The sequence below is a fragment of the Oncorhynchus mykiss genome, unplaced genomic scaffold (genome assembly GCF_013265735.2).
Source record: "Oncorhynchus mykiss isolate Arlee unplaced genomic scaffold, USDA_OmykA_1.1 un_scaffold_362, whole genome shotgun sequence".
Taxonomy (NCBI): Eukaryota; Metazoa; Chordata; class Actinopteri; order Salmoniformes; family Salmonidae; genus Oncorhynchus; species Oncorhynchus mykiss.
Window position 1 is genome coordinate 84,446 of NW_023493810.1, and position 17,121 is coordinate 101,566.

The 17,121-nt window shown below is 44.0% G+C and overlaps 6 non-coding genes across 6 annotated transcripts; all 6 read left to right on the forward strand.

The window, feature by feature from the left end:
- Window positions 1-1,701: 1,701 nt before the first annotated feature.
- trnag-gcc lies at window positions 1,702-1,772 on the forward strand. The gene has a single exon. It is a non-coding gene; the product is annotated as a tRNA-Gly (tRNA).
- A 3,122-nt stretch (window positions 1,773-4,894) lies between these two features.
- trnag-gcc lies at window positions 4,895-4,965 on the forward strand. The gene has a single exon. It is a non-coding gene; the product is annotated as a tRNA-Gly (tRNA).
- A 6,126-nt stretch (window positions 4,966-11,091) lies between these two features.
- On the forward strand, window positions 11,092-11,163 carry trnae-uuc. The gene has a single exon. It is a non-coding gene; the product is annotated as a tRNA-Glu (tRNA).
- A 119-nt stretch (window positions 11,164-11,282) lies between these two features.
- On the forward strand, window positions 11,283-11,353 carry trnag-gcc. The gene has a single exon. It is a non-coding gene; the product is annotated as a tRNA-Gly (tRNA).
- Window positions 11,354-11,888: 535 nt separating this feature from the next.
- Window positions 11,889-11,960, forward strand: trnad-guc. Its single transcript has one exon. It is a non-coding gene; the product is annotated as a tRNA-Asp (tRNA).
- A 4,916-nt stretch (window positions 11,961-16,876) lies between these two features.
- Window positions 16,877-16,947, forward strand: trnag-gcc. Its single transcript has one exon. It is a non-coding gene; the product is annotated as a tRNA-Gly (tRNA).
- The last annotated feature ends 174 nt before the right edge of the window (window positions 16,948-17,121 follow it).

The following is a 17,121-nucleotide window of genomic DNA, read 5'->3' on the forward strand; positions in this document are numbered from 1 at the left end:
ACAATGTTGTTGAGCCCACAAAGTGGAACATATTCTTGGAAAAAAAGCTTTATGATACAATTTCCTGCCTTTGAGGTTAACTCAGCCTTCCAAGGCATCTGGTTGTTCAGTGGTAGAATTCTCGCCTGCCACGCGGGGAGGCCCGGGTTCGATTCCCGGCCAATGCAGGAAGTTTTTGAACATGTCATTTCGACAAGTATGCAAACCCCTGAGGAGGGAAATCTGTGTTAGATTGCCAGGCAAACAGAAATCTCTGGTCTTGGTCGAATTCTCAACTGACTCTTGAAAAATAAGACTTTGAACATTTATCATTCTCAGTAGACTTTGGTGAATCATTGCAGATTTCCAGTGTGTGAGGTGATTAACTTTTTTGCAAGGCTTTAGTTGTTAAATGGGAAAGAGTAACCAACTTGTCAGTGACAACTGTCTTGAGTTTGGCATTTGTGACAATGTCCTGGGATTACCCACAAACGCCTCACCTGCAAACTAGTATTGTGTGGCTTGTGAGCGGTATAGAGCAAAATCGATTACATGTACGTGTTTGTGAGAGTCTCAGCTTTCCATAGCTGGGTCATAGTAGTTCCTAGCTCCAACCATTCAGTCTCTACAGATATTTTTGTTAGAAGGGTTTAAGCCCAACATTCCAAATTTAGGGTTAGTACCAATGCTCCACGTTTTTTCAAAGTTTCCAACCCACCTGCTCCTCGTTAGATATAGTGGTGAGTATCCCAGCCTGTCACGCGGGAGACCGGGTTCAATTCCCCCGACGGGGAGAAAGTACTGCTCTTTTTTTTAGGGTGGAACAATGTTGTTGAGCCCCACAAAGTGGAACATATTCTTGGAAAAAAAGCTTTTATGATACAATTTCCTGCCTTTGAGGTTAAACTCAGCCTTCCAAGGCATTGGTTGTTCAGTGGTAGAATTCTCGGCCTGCCACGCGGGAGGCCCGGGTTCGATTCCCGGCCAATGCAGGAAGTTTTGAACATGTCATTTCGACAAGTATGCAAACCCCTGAGGAGGAAATCTGTGTTAGATTGCCAGGCAAACAGAAATCTCTGGTCTTGGTCGAATTCTCAACTGACTCTTGAAAAAATAAGACTTTGAACATTTACTCATTCTCAGTAGACTTTGGTGAATCCATTGCAGATTTTCCAGTGTGTGAGGTGATTAACTTTTTGCAAGGCTTTAGTTGTTAAATGGGAAAGAGTAACCAACTTGTCAGTGACAACTGTCTTGAGTTTGGCATTTGTGACAATGTCCTGGGATTACCCACAAACGCCTCACCTGCAAACTAGTATTGTGTGGCTTGTGAGCGGTATAGAGCAAATCGATTACATGTACGTGTTTGTGAGAGTCTCAGCTTTCCATAGCGGGGTACATAGTAGTCCTAGCTCCAACCATTCAGTCTCTACAGATATTTTTGTTAGAAGGGTTTAAGCCCAACATTCCAAATTTAGGGTTTAGTACCAATGCTCCACGTTTTTTTTCAAAGTTCCAACCCACCTGCTCCTCGTTAGTATAGTGGTGAGTATCCCCGCCTGTCACGCGGGAGACCGGGGTTCAATTCCCCCACGGGGAGAAAGTACTGCTCTTTTTTTTAGGGTGAACAATGTTGTTGAGCCCACAAAGTGGAACATATTCTTGGAAAAAAAGCTTTATGATACAATTTCCTGCCTTTGAGGTTTAACTCAGCCTTCCAAGGCATTGGTTGTTCAGTGGTAGAATTCTCGCCTGCCACGCGGGAGGCCCGGGTTCGATTCCCGGCCAATGCAGGAAGTTTTGAACATGTCATTTCGACAAGTATGCAAACCCCCTGAGGAGGAAATCTGTGTTAGATTGCCAGGCAAACAGAAATCTCTGGTCTTGGTCGAATTCTCAACTGACTCTTGAAAAATAAGACTTTGAACATTTACTCATTCTCAGTAGACTTTGGTGAATCCATTGCAGATTTCCAGTGTGTTGAGGTGATTAACTTTTTTGCAAGGCTTTAGTTGTTAAATGGGAAAGAGTAACCAACTTGTCAGTGACAACTGTCTTGAGTTTGGCATTTGTGACAATGTCCTGGGATACCCACAAACGCCTCACCTGCCAAACTAGTATTGTGTGGCTTGTGAGCGGTTTTATAGAGCCAAATCGATTACATGTAACGTGTTTGTGAGAGTCTCAGCTTCCATAGCTGGGTCATAGTAGTTCCTAGCTCCAACCATTCAGTCTCTACAGATATTTTTGTTAGAAGGGTTTAAGCCCAAAATTCCAAATTTAGGGTTAGTACCAATGCTCACGTTTTTTCAAAGTTCCAACCCACTGCTCCTCGTTAGTATAGTGGTGAGTATCCCCGCTGTCACGCCGGAGACCGGGGTTCAATCCCCGACGGGGAGAAAGTACTGCTCTTTTTTTAGGGTGAACAATGTTGTTGAGCCCACAAAGTGGAACATATTCTTGGAAAAAAGCTTTATGATACAATTTCCTGCCTTTGAGGTTAACTCAGCCATCCAAGGCATTGGTTGTTCAGTGGTAGAATTCTCGCCCTGCCACGCGGGAGGCCCCGGGGTTCGATCCCGGCCAATGCAGGAAGTTTTGAACATGTCATTTCGACAAGTATGCAAACCCCCTGAGGAGGAAATCTGTGTTAGATTTGCCAGGCAAACAGAAATCTCTGGTCTTGGTCGAATCTCAACTGACTCTTGAAAAATAATGACTTTGAACATTTACTCATTCTCAGTAGACTTTGGTGAATCCATTGCAGATTTCCAGTGTGTTGAGGTGATTAACTTTTTGCAAGGCTTTAGTTGTTAATGGGGAAAGAGTAACCAACCTTGTCAGTGGACAACTGTCTTGAGTTTGGCATTTGTGACAATGTCCTGGGATTACCCACAAACGCCTCACCTGCAAAACTAGTATTGTGTGGCTTGTGAGCGGTTATAGAGCAAAATCGATTACATGTTACGTGTTTGTGAGAGTCTCAGCTTTCCATAGCTGGGTCATAGTAGTTCCTAGCTCCAACCATTCAGTCTCTACAGATATTTTTGTTAGAAGGGTTTAAGCCCAACATTCCAAATTTAGGGTTAGTACCAATGCTCCACGTTTTTTTCAAAGTTCCAACCCACCTGCTCCTCGTTAGTATAGTGGTGAGTATCCCCGCCTGTCACGCGGGAGACCGGGGTTCAATTCCCCCACGGGGAGAAAGTACTGCTCTTTTTTTAGGGTGAACAATGTTGTTGAGCCCACAAAGTGGAACATATTCTTGGAAAAAAGCTTTATGATACAATTTCCTGCCTTTGAGGTTAACTCAGCCTTCCAAGGCATTGGTGTTCAGTGGTAGGAATTCTCGCCTGCCACGCGGGAGGCCGGGTTCGATTCCTGCCAATGCAGGAAGTTTTGAACATGTCATTTCGACAAGTATGCAAACCCCTGAGGAGGAAATCTGTGTTAGATTGCCAGGCAAACAGAAATCTCTGGTCTTGGTCGAATTCTCAACTGACTCTTGAAAAATAAGACTTTGAACATTTACTCATTCTCAGTAGACTTTGGTGAATCCATTGCAGATTTCCAGTGTGTGAGGTGATTAACTTTTGCAAGGCTTTAGTTGTTAAATGGGAAAGAGTAACCAACTTGTCAGTGACAACTGTCTTGAGTTTGGCATTTGTGACAATGTCCTGGGATTACCACAAACGCCTCACCTGCAAACTAGTATTGTGTGGCTTGTGAGCGGTATAGAGCAAAATCGATTACATGTAAGTGTTTGTGAGAGTCTCAGCTTTCCATAGCTGGGTCATAGTAGTCCTAGCTCCAACCATTCAGTCTCTACAGATATTTTTGTTAGAAGGGTTTAAGCCCCAACATTCCAAATTTAGGGTTAGTACCAATGCTCCACGTTTTTTCAAAGTTCCAAACCACCTGCTCCTCGTTAGTATAGTGGTGAGTATCCCGCCTGTCACGCGGGAGACCGGGGTTCAATCCCCCACGGGGAGAAAGTACTGCTCTTTTTTTTAGGGTGAACAATGTTGTTGAGCCCACAAAGTGGAACATATTCTTGGAAAAAAAGCTTTATGATACAATTTCCTGCCTTTGAGGTTAACTCAGCCTTCCAAGGCATTGGTTGTTTCAGTGGTAGAATTCTCGCCTGCCACGCGGGAGGCCCGGGTTCGATTCCCGGCCAATGCAGGAAGTTTTGAACATGTCATTTCGACAAGTATGCAAACCCCTGAGGAGGAAATCTGTGTTAGATTGCCAGGCAAACAGAAATCTCTGGTCTTGGTCGAATTCTCAACTGACTCTTGAAAAATAAGACTTTGAACATTTACTCATTCTCAGTAGACTTTGGTGAATCATTGCAGATTTCCAGTGTGTGAGGTGATTAACTTTTTGCAAGGCTTTAGTTGGTTAACTGGGAAAGAGTAACCAACTTGTCAGTGACAACTGTCTTGAGTTTGGCATTTGTGACAATGTCCTGGGATTACCCACAAACGCCTCACCTGCAAACTAGTATTGTGTGGCTTGTGAGCGGTATAGAGCAAAATCGATTACATGTACGTGTTTGTGAGAGTCTCAGCTTTCCATAGCTGGGTCATAGTAGTTCCTAGCTCCAACCATTCAGTCTCTACAGATATTTTTGTTAGAAGGGTTTTAAGCCCAAAATTCCAAATTCTAGGGTTAGTACCATATGCTCCACGTTTTTTCAAAGTTCCAACCCACCTGCTCCTCGTTAGTATAGTGGTGAGTATCCCCGCCTGTCACGCCGGAGAGAGACCGGGGTTCAATTCCCCGACGGGGAGAAAGTACTGCTCTTTTTTTAGGGTGAACAATGTTGTTGAGCCCACAAAGTGGAACATATTCTTGGAAAAAAAGCTTTATGATACAATTTCCTGCCTTTGAGGTTAACCAGCCTTCCAAGGCATTGGTTGTTCAGTGGTAGAATTCTCGCCTGCCACGCGGGAGGCCCGGGTTCGATTCCCGGCCAATGCAGGAAGTTCTTGAACATGTCATTTCGACAAGTATGCAAACCCCTGAGGAGGAATCTGTGTTAGATTGCCAGGCAACAGAAATTCTCTGGTCTTGGTCGAATTCTCAAACTGACTCTTGAAAAATAAGACTTTGAACATTTACTCATTCTCAGTAGACTTTGGTGAATCCATTGCAGATTTCCAGTGTGTGAGGTGATTAACTTTTTTGCAAGGCTTTAGTTGTTAAATGGGAAAGATGTAACCAACTTGTCAGTGACAACTGTCTTGAGTTTTGGCATTTGTGACAATGTCCTGGGATTACCCACAAACGCCTCACCTGCAAATAGTATTGTGTGGCTTTGTGAAGCGGTATAGAGCAAAATCGATTACATGTACGTGTTTGTGAGAGTCTCAGCTTTCCATAGCTGGGTCATAGTAGTTCCTAGCTCCAACCATTCAGTCTCTACAGATATTTTTGTTAGAAGGGTTTAAGCCCAACATTCCAAATTTAGGGTTAGTACCAACTGCTCCACGTTTTTTCAAAGTTCCAACCCACCTGCCTCCTCGTTAGTATAGTGGTGAGTATCCCCGCCTGTCACGCGGGAGACCGGGGTTCAATTCCCCGACGGGAGAAAGTACTGCTCTTTTTTTTAGGGTTGAACAATGTTGTTGAGCCCACAAAGTGAACATATTCTTGGAAAAAAAGCTTTATGATACAATTTCCTGCCTTTGAGGTTAACTCAGCCTTCCAAGGCATTGGTTGTTCAGTGGTAGAATTCTCGCCTGCCACGCGGGAGGCCCGGGTTCGATTCCGGCCAATGCAGGAAGTTTTGAACATGTCATTTCGACAAGTATGCAAACCCCTGGAGGAGGAAATCTGTGTTAGATTGCCAGGCAAACAGAAATCTCTGGTCTTGGTCGAATTCTCAACTGACTCTTGAAAATAAGACTTTGAACATTTACTCATTCTCAGTAGACTTTGGTGAATCCATTGCAGATTTCCAGTGTGTGAGGTGATTAACTTTTTGCAAGGCTTTAGTTGTTTAAATGGAAAGAGTAACCAACTTGTCAGTGACAACTGTCTTTGAGTTTGGCATTTGTGACAATGTCCTGGGATTACCCACAAACGCCTCACCTGCAAACTAGTATTGTGTGGCTTGTGAGCAGGTTATAGAGCAAAATCGATTACATGTACGTGTTTGTGAGAGTCTCAGCTTTCCATAGCTGGGTCATAGTAGTTCCTAGCTCCAACCATTCAGTCTCTACAGATATTTTTGTTAGAAGGGTTTAAGCCCAACATTCCAAATTTAGGGTTAGTACCAACTGCTCCACGTTTTTTCAAAGTTCCAACCCACCTGCTCCTCGTTAGTATAGTGGTGAGTATCCCCGCCTGTCACGCCGGGAGACGGGGTTCAATTCCCCGACGGGGAGAAAGTTTACTGCTCTTTTTTTAGGGTGAACAATGTTGTTGAGCCCACAAAGTGGAACATATTCTTGGAAAAAAGCTTTATGATACAATTTCCTGCCTTTGAGGTTAACTCAGCCTTCCAAGGCATTGGTTGTTCAGTGGTCTAGAATTCTCGCCTGCCACGCGGGAGGCCCGGGTTCGATTCCCGGCCAATGCAGGAAGTTTTTGAACCTGTCATTTCGAAAGTATGCAAAACCCCTGAGGAGGAAATCTGTGTTAGATTGCCAGGCCAAACAGAAATCTCTGGTCTTGGTCGAATTCTCAACTGACTCTTGAAAAATAAGACTTTGAACATTTACTCATTCTCAGTAGACTTTGGTGAATCCATTGCAGATTTCCAGGTGTGGAGGTGATTAACTTTTTGCAAGGCTTTAGTTGTTAAATGGGAAAGAGTAACAACTTGTCAGTGACAACTGTTCTTGAGTTTGGCATTTGTGACAATGTCCTGGGATTACCCACAAACGGCCTCACCTGCAAACTAGTATTGTGTGGCTTGTGAGCGGTATAGAGCAAAATCGATTACATGTACGTTGTTTGTGAGAGTCTCAGCTTTCCATAGCTGGGTCATAGTAGTTCCTAGCTCCAACCATTCAGTCTCTACAAGATATTTTTGTTAGAAGGGTTTAAGCCCAACATTCCAAATTTAGGGTTAGTACCAAGCTCCACGTTTTTTCAAAGTTCCAACCCACCTGCTCCTCGTTAGTATAGTGGTGAGTATCCCCGCCTGTCACGCGGGAGACCGGGGTTCAATTCCCGACGGGGAGAAAGTACTGCTCTTTTTTTAGGGTGAACAATGTTGTTGAGCCACAAAGTGGAACATATTCTTGGAAAAAAGCTTTATGATACAATTTCCTGCCTTTGAGGTTAACTCAGCCTTCCAAGGCATGGTTGTTCAGTGGTAGAATTCTCGCCTGCCACGCGGGAGGCCCGGGTTCGATTCCCGGCCAATGCAGGAAGTTTTGAACATGTCATTTCGACAAGTATGCAAACCCCTGAGGAGGAAATCTGTGTTAGATTGCCAGGCAAACAGAAATCTCTGGTCTTGGTCGAATTCTCAACTGACTCTTGAAAATAAGACTTTGAACATTTACTCATTCTCAGTAGACTTTGGTGAATCCATTGCAGATTTCCAGTGTGTGAGGTGATTAACTTTTTGCAAGGCCTTTAGTTGTTAAATGGAAAGAGTAACCAACTTGTCAGTGACAACTGTCTTGAGTTTGGCATTTGTGACAATGTCCTGGGATTACCCACAAACGCCTCACCTGCAAACTAGTATTGTGTGGCTTGTGAGCGGTATAGAGCAAAATCGATTACATGTACGTGTTTGTGAGAGTCTCAGCTTTCCATAGCTGGGTACATAGTAGTTCCTAGCTCAACCATTCAGTCTCTACAGATATTTTTGTTAGAAGGGTTTAAGCCCAACATTCCAAATTTAGGGGTTAGTACCAATGCTCCACGTTTTTTCAAAGTTTCCAACCCACCTGCTCCTCGTTAGTATAGTGGTGAGTATCCCCGCCTGTCACGCGGGAGACCGGGATTCAATTCCCCGAGGGGAGAAAGTACTGCTCTTTTTTTAGGGTGAACAATGTTGCTTGAGCCCACAAAGTGGAACATATTCTTGGAAAAAAAGCTTTTATGATACAATTTCCTGCCTTTGAGGTTAACTCAGCCTTCCAAGGCATTGGTTGTTCAGTGGTAGAATTCTCGCCTGCCACGCGGGAGGCCCGGGTTCGATTCCCTGGCCAATGCAGGAAGTTTGAACATGTCATTTCGACAAGTATGCAAACCCTGAGGAGGAAATCTGTGTTAGATTGCCAGGCAAACAGAAATCTCTGGTCTTGGTCGAATTCTCAACTGACTCTGAAAAATAAGACTTTGAACATTTACTCATTCTCAGTAGACTTTGGTGTAATCCATTGCAGATTTCCAGTGTGTGAGGTGATTAACTTTTTGCAAGGCTTTAGTTGTTAAATGGGAAAGAGTAACCAACTTGTCAGTGACAACTGTCTTGAGTTTGGCATTTGTGACAATGTCCTGGATTACCCACAAACGCCTCACCTGCAAACTAGTATTGTGTGGCTTGTGAGCGGTATAGAGCAAAATCGATTACATGTACGTGTTTGTGAGAGTCTCAGCTTTCCATAGCTGGGTCATAGTAGTTCCTAGCTCCAACCATTCAGTCTCTACAGATATTTTGTTAGAAGGGTTTAAGCCCAAACATTCCAAATTTAGGGTTAGTACCAATGCTCCACGTTTTTTCAAAGTTTCCAACCCACTGTCCTCTCGTTAGTATAGTGGTGAGTATCCCCGCCTGTCAAGCGGGAGACGGGGTTCAATTCCCCGACGGGGAGAAAGTACCTGCTCTTTTTTTAGGGTGAACAATGTTGCTTGAGCCCACAAAGTGGAACATATTTCTTGGAAAAAAAAGCTTTATGATACAATTTCCTGCCTTTGAGGTTAACTCAGCCTTCCAAGGCATTGGTTGTTCAGTGGTAGAATTCTCGCCTGCCACGCGGGAGCCCGGGTTCGATTCCCGGCCAATGCAGGAAGTTTTGAACATGTCATTTCGACAAGTATGCAAACCCCTGAGGAGGAAATCTGTGTTAGATTGCCAGGCAAACAGAAATCTCTGGTCCTTGGTCGAATTCTCAACTGGACTCTTGAAAAATAAGACTTTGAAACATTTACTCATTCTCAGTAGACTTTGGTGAATCCATTGCAGATTTCCAGGTGTGTGAGGTGATTAACTTTTTGCAAGGCTTTAGTTGTTAAATGGGAAAGAGTAACCAACTTGTCAGTGACAACTGTCTTGAGTTTGGCATTTGTGACAATGTCCCTGGGATTACCCACAAACGCCTCACCTGCAAACTAGTATTGTGGGTTGTGAGCGGTATAGAGCAAATCGATTACATGTACGTGTTTGTGAGAGTCTCAGCTTTCCATAGCTGGGTCATAGTAGTCCCTAGCTCCAACCATTCAGTCTCTACAGATATTTTTGTTAGAAGGGTTTAAGCCCAACATTCCAAATTTAGGGTTAGTACCAATGCTCCACGTTTTTTCAAAGTTCCAACCCACCTGCTCCTCGTTAGTATAGTTGGTGAGTATCCCCGCCTGTCACGCGGGGAGACCGGGGTTCAATTCCCCGACGGGGAGAAAGTACTGCTCTTTTTTTTAGGGTGAACAATGTTGTTGAGCCCACAAAGTGGAACATTATTCTTGGAAAAAAAGCTTTATGATACAATTCTCCTGCCTTTGAGGTTAACTCAGCCTTTCCAAGGCATTGGTTGTTCAGTGGTAGAATTCTCGGCCTGCCACGCGGGAGGCCCGGGTTCGATTCCCGGCCAATGCAGGAAGTTTTGAACATGTCATTTCGACAAGTATGCAAACCCCTGAGGAGGAAATCTGTGTTAGATTGCCAGGCAAACAGAAATCTCTGGTCTTGGTCGAATTCTCAACTGACTCTTGAAAAATAAGACTTTGAACATTTACTCATTCTCAGTAGACTTTGTTGAATCCATTGCAGATTTCCCGTGGTGGAGGTGATTAACTTTTTGCAAGGGCTTTAGTTGTTAAATGGGAAAGAGTAACCAACTTGTCAGTGACAACTGTCTTGAGTTTGGCATTTGTGACAATGTCCTGGGATTACCCACAAAGCCTCACCTGCAAACTAGTATTGTGTGGCTTCGTGAGCGGTATAGAGCAAAATCGATTACATGTACGTGTTTGTGAGAGTCTCAGCTTTCCATAGCTGGGTCATAGTAGTTCCTAGCTCCAACCATTCAGTCTCTACAGATATTTTTGTTAGAAGGGTTTTAAGCCCAACATTCCAAATTTAGGGTTAGTACCAATGCTCCACGTTTTTTCAAAGTTCCAACCCACCTGCTCCTCGTTAGTATAGTGGTGAGTATCCCCGCCTGTCACGCGGGAGACCGGGGTTCAATTCCCCCGACGGGGAGAAAGTACTGCTCTTTTTTTAGGGTGAACAATGTTGCTTGAGCCCACAAAGTGGAACATATTCTTGGAAAAAAGCTTTATGATACAATCTTCCTGCCTTTGAGGTTAACTCAGCCTTCCAAGGCATTGGTTGTTCAGTGGTAGAATTCTCGCCTGCCACGCGGGAGGCCCGGGTTCGATTCCGGCCAATGCAGGAAGTTTTGAACATGTCATTTCGACAAGTATGCAAACCCCTGAGGAGGAAATCTGTGTTAGATTGCCAGGCAAACAGAAACTCTCTGGTCTTGGTCGAATTCTCAACTGACTCTTGAAAAATAAGACTTTGAACATTTACTCATTCTCAGTAGACTTTGGTGAATCCATTGCAGATTTCCAGTGTGTGAGGTGATTAACTTTTTGCAAGGCTTTAGTTGTTAAATGGGAAAGAGTAACCAACTTGTCAGTGACAACTGTCTTTGAGTTTGGCATTTGTGACAATGTCCTGGGATTACCCACAAACGCCTCACCTGCAAACTAGTATTGTGTGGCTTGTGAGCGGTTATAGAGCAAAATCGATTACATGTACGTGTTTGTGAGAGTCTCAGCTTTCCATAGCTGGGTCATAGTAGTTCTAGCTCAACCATTCAGTCTCTACAGATATTTTTGTTAGAAGGGTTTAAGCCCAACATTCCAAATTTAGGGTTAGTACCAATGCTCCACGTTTTTTCAAAGTTCCAACCCACCTGCTCCTCGTTAGTATAGTGGTGAGTATCCCCGCTGTTCACGCGGGAGACCGGGGTTCAATTCCCCGACGGGGAGAAAGTACTGCTCTTTTTTTAGGGTGAACAATGTTGTTGAGCCCACAAAGTGGAACATATTCTTGGAAAAAAGCTTTATGATACAATTTCCTGCCTTTGAGGTTAACTCAGCCTTCCAAGGCATTGGTTGTTCAGTGGTAGAATTCTCGCCTGCCACGCGGGAGGCCCGGGTTCGATTCCCGGCCAATGCAGGAAGTTTTGAACATGTCATTTCGACAAGTATGCAAACCCCTCTGAGGAGGAAATCTGTGTTAGATTGCCAGGCAAAACAGAAATCTCTGGGTCTTGGTCGAATTCTCAACTGACTCTTGAAAAATAAGACTTTGAACCATTTTACTCATTCTCAGTAGACTTTGGTGAATTCCATTGCAGATTTCCAGTGTGTGAGGTGATTAACTTTTTGCAAGGCTTTAGTTGTTAAATGGGAAAGAGTAACCAACTTGTCAGTGACAACTGTCTTGAGTTTGGCATTTGTGACAATGTCCTGGGATTACCCACAAACGCCTCACCTGCAAAACTAGTATTGTGTGGCTTGTGAGCGTATAGAGCAAATCGATTACATGTACGTGTTTGTGAGAGTCTCAGCTTTCCATAGCGGGTCATAGTAGTTCCTAGCTCCAACCATTCAGTCTCTACAGATATTTTTGTTAGAAGGGTTTAAGCCCAACATTCCAAATTAGGGTTAGTACCAATGCTCCACGTTTTTTCAAAGTTCCAACCACCTGCTCCTCGTTAGTATAGTGGTGAGTATCCCCGCCTGTCACGCGGGAGACCGGGGTTCAATTCCCCGACGGGGAGAAAGTACTGCTCTTTTTTTAGGGTGAACAATGTTGTTGAGCCCACAAGTGGAACAATATCTTGGAAAACAAAGCTTTATGATTACAATTCCTGCCTTTGAGGTTAACTCAGCCTTCCAAGGCATTGGTTGTTCAGTGGTAGAATTCTCGCCTGCCACGCGGGAGGCCGGGTTCGATTCCCGGCCAATGCAGGAAGTTTTTGAACATGTCATTTCGACAAGTATGCAAACCCCTGAGGAGGAAATCTGTGTTAGATTGCCGGCAAACAGAATCTCTGGTCTTGGTCGAATTCTCAACTGACTCTTTGAAAAATAAGACTTTGAACATTTTACTCATTCTCAGTAGACTTTGGTGAATCCATTGCAGATTTCCAGTGTGTGAGGTGATTAACTTTTTGCAGGCTTTAGTTGTTAAATGGGAAAGAGTAACCAACTTGTCAGTGACAACTGTCTTGAGTTTGGCATTTGTGACAATGTCCTGGGATTACCCACAAACGCCTCACCTGCAAACTAGTATTGTGTGGCTTGTGAGCGGTTATAGAGCAAAATCGATTACATGTACGTGTTTGTGAGAGTCTCAGCTTTCCATAGCTGGGTCATAGTAGTTCCTAGCTCCAACCATTCAGTCTCTACAGATATTTTTGTTAGAAGGGTTTAAGCCCAAATTCCAAATTTAGGGTTAGTACCAATGCTCCACGTTTTTTCAAAGTCCCAACCCACCTGCTCCTCGTTAGTATAGTGGTGAGTATCCCCGCCTGTCACGACGGAGGACGGGGTTTCAATTCCCCGACGGGGAGAAAAGTACTGCTCTTTTTTTTAGGGTGAACAATGTTGTTGAGCCCACAAAGTGGGAACATATTCTTGGAAAAAAAGCTTTATGATACAATTTCCTGCCTTTGAGGTTAACTCAGCCTTCCAAGGCATTGGTTGTTCAGTGGTAGAATTCTCGCCTTGCCACGCGGGAGGCCCGGGTTCGATTCCCGGCCAATGCAGGAAGTTTTGAACATGTCATTTCGACAAGTATGCAAACCCCTGAGGAGGAAATCTGTGTTAGATTGCCAGGCAAACAGAAATCTCTGGTCTTGGTCGAATTCTCAACTGACTCTTGAAAAATAAGACTTTGAACATTTACTCATTCTCAGTAGACTTTGGTGAATCCATTGCAGATTTCCAGTGTGTGAGGTGATTAACTTTTTGCAAGGCTTTAGTTGTTAAATGGGAAAGAGTAACCAACTTGTCAGTGACAACTGTCTTGAGTTTGGCATTTGTGACAATGTCCTGGGATTACCCACAAACGCCTCACCTGCAAACTAGTATTGTGTGGCTTGTGAGCGGTTATAGAGCAAAATCGATTACATGTACGTGTTTGTGAGAGTCTCAGCTTTCCATAGCGGGGTCATAGTAGTTCCTAGCTCCAACCATTCAGTCTCTACAGATATTTTTGTTTAGAAGGGTTTAAGCCCAACATTCCAAATTTAGGGTTAGTACCAATGCTCCACGTTTTTTCAAAGTTCCAACCCACCTGATCCTCGTTAGTATAGTGGTGAGTATCCCCGCCTGTCACGCGGGAGAGACCGGGGTTCAATTCCCCGACGGGGAGAAAGTACTGCTCTTTTTTTTAGGGTGAACAATGTTGTTGAGCCCACAAAGTGGAACATATTCTTGGAAAAAAAAGCTTTATGATACAATTTCCTGCCTTTGAGGTTAAACTCAGCCTTCCAAGGCATTGGTTGTTCAGTGGTAGAATTCTCGCCTGCCAGCGGGAGGCCCGGGTTCGATTCCCGGCCAATGCAGGAAGTTTTGAACATGTCATTTCGACAAGTATGCAAACCCATGAGGAGGAAATCTGTGTTAGATTGCCAGGCAAACAGAAATCTCTGGTCTTGGTCGAATTCTCAACTGACTCTTGAAAAATAAGACTTTGAACATTTACTCATTCTCAGTAGACTTTGGTGAATCCATTGCAGATTTCCAGTGTGTGAGGTGATTAACTTTTTTGCAAGGCTTTAGTTGTTAAATGGGAAAGAGTAACCAACTTGTCAGTGGACAACTGTCTTGAGTTTGGCATTTTGTGACAATGTCCTGGATTACCCACAAACGCCTCACCTGCAAACTAGTATTGTGTGGCTTGTGAGCGGTATAGAGCAAAATCGATTACATGTACGTGTTTGTGAGAGTCTCAGCTTTCCATAGCTGGGTCATAGTAGTTCCTAGCTCCAACCATTCAGTCTCTACAGATATTTTTGTTTAGAAGGGTTTAAGCCCAACATTCCAAATTTAGGGTTAGTACCAATGCTCCAGTTTTTTCAAAGTTCCAACCCACCTGCTCCTCGTTAGTATAGTGGTGAGTATCCCCGCCTTGTCACGCGGGAGACCGGGGTTCAATTCCCCGACGGGGAGAAAGTACTGCTCTTTTTTTAGGGTGAACAATGTTGTTGAGCCCACAAAGTGAACATATTCTTGGAAAAAAAGCTTTCTGATACAATTTCCTGCCTTTGAGGTTAACTCAGCCTTCCAAGGCATTGGTTGTTCAGTGGTAGAATTCTCGCCTGCCACGCGGGAGGCCCGGGTCGATTCCTCGGCCAATGCAGGAAGTTTTGAACATGTCATTTCGACAAGTATGCAAACCCCTGAGGAGGAAATCTGTGTTAGATTGCCAGGCAAACAGAAATCTCTGGTCTTGGTTTCGAATTCTCAACTGACTCTGAAAAATAAGACTTTGAACATTTACTCATTCTCAGTAGACTTTGGTGAATCCATTGCAGATTTCCAGTGTGTGAGGTGATTAACTTTTTGCAAGGCTTTAGTTGTTAAATGGGAAAGAGTAACCAACTTGTCAGTGACAACTGTCTTTGCGTTTGGCATTTTGTGACAATGTCCTGGGATTACCCACAAACGCCTCACCTGCAAACTAGTATTGTGTGGCTTGTGAGCGGTATAGAGCAAAATCGATTACATGTACGTGTTTGTGAGAGTCTCAGCTTTCCATAGCTGGGTCATAGTAGTTCCTAGCTCCAACCATTCAGTCTCTTACAGATATTTTTGTTAGAAGGGTTTAAGCCCAACATTCCAAATTTAGGGTTAGTACCAATGCTCCACGTTTTTTTCAAAGTTCCAACCCACCTGCTCCTCGTTAGTATAGTGGTGAGTATCCCCGCCTGTCACGCGGGAGACCGGGGTTCAATTCCCCACGGGGAGAATTACTGCTCTTTTTTTAGGGTGAACAATGTTGTTGAGCCCACAAAGTGGAACATATTCTTGGAAAAAAGCTTTATGATACAATTTCCTGCCTTTGAGGTTAACTCAGCCTTCCAAGGCATTGGTTGTTCAGTGGCTAGAATTCTCGCCTGCCACGCGGGAGGCCCGGGTTCGATTCCCGGCCAATGCAGGAAGTTTTGAACATGTCATTTCGACAAGTATGCAAACCCCTTGAGGAGGAAATCTGTGTTAGATTGCCAGGCAAACAGAAATCTCTGGTCTTGGTCGAATTCTCAACTGACTCTTGAAAAATAAGACTTTGAACATTTACTCATTCTCAGTAGACTTTGGTGAATCCATTGCAGATTTCCAGTGTGTGAGGTGATTAACTTTTGCAAGGCTTTAGTTGTTAAATGGGAAGAGTAACCAACTTGTCAGTGACAACTGTCTTGAGTTTGGCATTTGTGACAATGTCTGGGATTACCCACAAAGGCCTCACCTGCAAACTTAGTATTGTGTGGCTTGTGAGCGGTATAGAGCAAAATCGATTACATGTACGTGTTTGTGAGAGTCTCAGCTTCCCATAGCTGGGTCATAGTAGTTCCTAGCTCCAACCATTCAGTCTCTACAGATATCTTTTGTTAGAAGGGTTTAAGCCCAACATTCCAAATTTTAGGGTTAGTACCAATGCTCCACGTTTTTTCAAAGTTCCAACCCACCCTGCTCCTCGTTAGTATAGTGGTGAGTATCCCCGCCTGTTCACGCGGGAGACCGGGGTTCAATTCCCCCGACGGGGAGAGAAAGTACTGCTCTTTTTTTAGGGTGAACAATGTTGTTGAGCCCACAAAGTGGAACATATTCTTGGAAAAAAAAGCTTTATGATACAATTTCCTGCCTTTGAGGTTAACTCAGCCTTCCAAGGCATTGGTTGTTCAGTGGTAGAATTCTCGCCTGCCACGCGGGGGAGGCCCGGGTTCGATTCCCGGCCAATGCAGGAAGTTTTGAACATGTCATTTCGACAAGTATGCAAACCCCTGAGGAGGAAATCTGTGTTAGATTGCCAGGCAAACAGAAATCTCCTGGTCTTGGTCGAATTCTCAACTGACTCTTGAAAAATAAGACTTTGAACATTTTACTCATTCTCAGTAGACTTTGGTGAATCCATTGCAGATTTCCAGTGTGTGAGGTGATTAACTTTTTGCAAGGCTTTAGTTGTTAACTGGGAAAGAGTAACCAACTTGTCAGTGACAACTGTCTTGAGTTTGGCATTTGTGACAATGTCCTGGATTACCCACAAACGCCTCACCTGCAAACTAGTATTGTGTGGCTTGTGAGCGGTATAGAGCAAATCGATTACATGTACGTGTTTGTGAGAGTCTCAAGCTTTCCATAGCTGGGTCATAGTAGTTCCTAGCTCCAACCATTCAGTCTCTACAGATATTTTTGTTAGAAGGTTTAAGCCCAACATTCCAAATTTAGGGTTAGTACCAATGCTCCACGTTTTTTCAAAGTTCCAACCCACCTTGCTCCTCGTTAGTATAGTGGTGAGTATCCCCGCCTGTCACGCGGGAGACCGGGGTTCAATTCCCCACGGGGAGAAAGTACTGCTCTTTTTTTTAGGGTGAACAATGTTGTTGAGCCCACAAAGTGGAACATATTCTTGGAAAAAAAGCTTTATGATACAATTTCCTGCCTTTGAGGTTAACTCAGCTCTTCCAAGGCATTGGTTGTTCAGTGGTAGAATTCTCGCCTGCCACGCGGGAGGCCCGGGTTCGATTCCCGGCCAATGCAGGAAGTTTTTGAACATGTCATTTCGACAAGTATGCAAACCCCTGAGGAGGAAATCTGTGTTAGATTGCCAGGCAAACAGAAATCTCTGGTCTTGGTCGAATTCTCAACTGACTCTTGAAAAATAAGACTTTGAACATTTACTCATTCTCAGTAGACTTTGGTGAATCCATTGCA